This window comes from Triticum aestivum, chromosome 2B (genome assembly GCF_018294505.1).
Source record: "Triticum aestivum cultivar Chinese Spring chromosome 2B, IWGSC CS RefSeq v2.1, whole genome shotgun sequence".
In the NCBI taxonomy this organism is placed as follows: domain Eukaryota; kingdom Viridiplantae; phylum Streptophyta; class Magnoliopsida; order Poales; family Poaceae; genus Triticum; species Triticum aestivum.
In genome coordinates, this window is record NC_057798.1 from 379,256,665 (window position 1) to 379,260,751 (window position 4,087).

The window sequence follows — 4,087 nt, forward strand, 5'->3', positions numbered from 1 at the left end:
TGCCCGGACCCAAAAACTGGAAACGGGTCAAAAAAAACTTCCTATAATGGCACCTGTCTCAAAACACTCAGAAACACCTAAAAATAGGATAGCCAGAATTTTTTTCGAAAAATGCGTTTTCGAAAAATTTGGGCCTAAACGGAGCGTGGCTACCCGACTCCGGCAAAAACGGAGTCTCAAAACACTCAGAAAAATGCTTTTTTTTTTCCCGAAACCTACTCCGGCAAGGAAACACGAATCGGAATCTAGAGGGATCTCGAAAACAAACCTAATATGACAAGAACTCGGATTGGTGGTGGTATATGGATACGGATTCGAAGCGGTGGCGGATAAGCGGTGGTGGTAGATGGCAGGGGTGATGATGATGGTGCGGCGGCGGCGTGACAACTTATGACCAGAACTCGAAACTCTAAAAGACTAGACTCTAAGACCAGCAACTAGACACGACGATGCAACCGCAAATTCAACAAAGCAAAACCCTAAAAAGATTATGCAAAGGCTCAGATTGGTTCGGATATGATGAACTAACCCTAATTTTTTTTGTGGCTTTTTCGTGGACTGTAGGTATGAAGAACAGACTCGATCTAAACTACAAAAAACTGTAAAATCTCACCGAGCAACCTGGAAATCTGATACCACTTGATAGAGGCCAAGGTGTCCCGTCTTTCGATGAGATGGTGGATTTCGCTTTGGTGGAAGTCGACTTTGACGATCCGACTACGAACGTGCGAGGACGTCGCGCCTTAGCAACCGCTAAACCAACTCCGAGAGGTTATTGACCACGCCGGAGCACGATCAACCTGACCACGAAGGTCTGTTTCCTGCGAGCAAACGAAGAACAAGCAAGAAACTAAGATTGCAATCTGGATATTGCGAATATAAGATGAAAGCTTTATTGATCAAGGTGGGGTTCTGTGACGCCTTTGTCTGGTCGTTGAACACAAACGAAGTACGCGAAGTTGCAGCTATGGCGAACTTTTAATCTAAACAAAACCCAAAGTCTAAACGATGCCCTAAGGGCTGTATATATGGAGGAAGAGGGGGGGAATTTCGTGGCCCTTGGTGGAGGGGTCCGAAATCAACCCTATCTCTTGTTTCCCCACACATACGGACTCTAAAAATAGCCTATACTTATGTATTTCGAAATTACATGGGCCTGGCCCAATAATAAGGTGACGCAGCACCTAAAATAGCCTCGGGACGAAATTTATGAAGTGGCGTCTTGTATATTTCGTCCAAGGCTTCATGCACCCATTATTGATAGAGGCAAAGGTGTCCCGTCTTTCGATGAGATGGTGGATTTCGCTTTGGTGGAAGTCGACTCTGACGATCCGACTACGAACGTGCGAGGACGTCGCGCCTTAGCAATCGCTAAACCAACTCCGAGAGGTTATTGACCACGCCGGAGCACGATCAACCTGACCACGAGGGTCTGTTTCCTGCGAGCAAACGAAGAACAAGCAAGAAACTAAGATTGCAATCTGGATATTGCGAATATAAGATGAAAGCTTTATTGATCAAGGTGGGGTTCTGTGACGCCTTTGTCTGGTCGTTGAACACAAACAAAGTACGCGAAGTTGCAGCTATGGCGAACTTTTAATCTAAACAAAACCCAAAGTCTAAACGATGCCCTAAGGGCTGTATATATGGAGGAAGAGGGGGGGAATTTCGTGGCCCTTGGTGGAGGGGTCCGAAATCAACCCTATCTCTTGTTTCCCCACACATACGGACTCTAAAAATAGCCTATACTTATGTATTTCGAAATTACATGGGCCTGGCCCAATAATAAGGTGACGCAGCACCTAAAATAGCCTCGGGACGAAATTTATGAAGTGGCGTCTTGTATCTTTCGTCCAAGGCTTCATGCACCCATTATGGTGGCTTCAAAGTCCTGAAATCATCACTTGTAACTCCGTTCTTGTTTCCCTTGCGCATGCCATCATCTCCATGCTTGTTCTTGCTCCAATGTTCATCCTTCTCCAAGCTAGGCCCTTCATTTGTAAGCAAAACAAATGTATCCAATTTAGGCAGCATCATATTCTCATGAACATTAGAATCATTACCAAGAAACGAAAGTACCTGGTAATTTAGTTGGCGTGCACGAGCTCTAGTAATTGGTCCAGTATGTATAGCAGCAGGGGCTGTGGGTGTAACAATTGTATTGATGTCCTCATCACACTAGATGGTTTATTATTAGGTTTCATTTGTTGCTCAAATTCTTTTGCCACAATCTTATTTTCACTCTTATTCGTCTCCTGTTTTGCTTTATTAGCTCTATTAATATCATCTTTCAAAATGGAATCAGGAGTCATAGGAAGCAAAGTAATATTTTTATCCTTATGAACAAGAGTATAGTGATTGTTTCTACCATGGTGTACAGAATTTTTATCAAATTGCCATGGTCTACCAAGTAATAAGGAACATGCTTGCATAGGTACCACATCACAATCAACATAATCAGCATATGTAGAGATACTAAAATGCACACGAACAGTACGTGTTACCTTAACCTTGCCGCTGTTGTTGAACCATTGGATGTAGTAAGGATGGGGATGTGGTCTTGTGGTGAGAGAAAGCTTCTCCACCATCTCCATGCTAGCCAAGTTGTTGCAGCTCCCTCCGTCTATGATGACGCGCACAGAACGTTCCTTCACAACTCCCTTGGTATGGAACAAATTGTGCCTCTGATTTTGCTCAACTTGTGTGACCTGCACACTCAAAACACGTTGAGCAACTAAACATTCATACCTGTCAGCGTCTTCAGGAGCCATGTATTGCGTCTCATGATCAGAATCATCTCCACCATGTTCTTCACGTGTAATAAGAGCCAAAGTCTCCTCATCATAGTCACTAGCGGACTCATATCCACCATCCGCGGTAGCAATCATCACACGCGGAGATTTGCATTCTCTCGCATAATGACCTCCTCCCTTACAACGACGACAAATAATATCACTTGTGTGCCCTGTTGATGCCATGGAAGAAGAAGAACGCTGTGCAGGCCCCGCAGGTGCGCTCTTGGCAGATAATGGTGGTTGTGCCTGTTTTCTTGTATCACGGCTGGAGGTGGCACCGGATGGAGGTGCTGGTGCAGTTGAAGTAGAAGATGCACGTGGTGTGATAGAGGCAAAGGTGTCCCGTCTTTCGATGAGATGGTGGATTTCGCTTTGGTGGAAGTCGACTTTGACGATCCGACTACGAACGTGCGAGGACGTCGCGCCTTAGCAATCGCTAAACCAACTCCGAGAGGTTATTGACCACGCCGGAGCACGATCAACCTGACCACGAGGGTCTGTTTCCTGCGAGCAAACGAAGAACAAGCAAGAAACTGAGATTGCAATCTGGATATTGCGAATATAAGATGAAAGCTTTATTGATCAAGGTGGGGTTCTGTGACGCCTTTGTCTGGTCGTTGAACACAAACGAAGTACGCGAAGTTGCAGCTATGGCGAACTTTTAATCTAAACAAAACCCAAAGTCTAAACGATGCCCTAAGGGCTGTATATATGGAGGAAGGGGGGGGGGATTTCGTGGCCCTTGGTGGAGGGGTCCGAAATCAACCCTATCTCTTGTTTCCCCACACATACGGACTCTAAAAATAGCCTATACTTATGTATTTCGAAATTACATGGGCCTGGCCCAATAATAAGGTGACGCAGCACCTAAAATAGCCTCGGGACGAAATTTATGAAGTGGCGTCTTGTATATTTCGTCCAAGGCTTCATGCACCCATTATGGTGGCTTCAAAGTCCTGAAATCATCACTTGTAACTCCGTTCTTGTTTCCCTTGCGCATGCCATCATCTCCATGCTTGTTCTTGCTCCAATGTTCATCCTTCTCCAAGCTAGGCCCTTCATTTGTAAGCAAAACAAATGTATCCAATTTAGGCAGCATCATATTCTCATGAACATTAGAATCATTACCAAGAAACGAAAGTACCTGGTAATTTAGTTGGCGTGCACGAGCTCTAGTAATTGGTCCAGTATGTATAGCAGCAGGGGCTGTGGGTGTAACAATTGTATTGATGTCCTCATCAGAAAAGAGAGGGGAAGACTTACCTGTGCGGCCCAGCCAGCTGGCCGGCCCA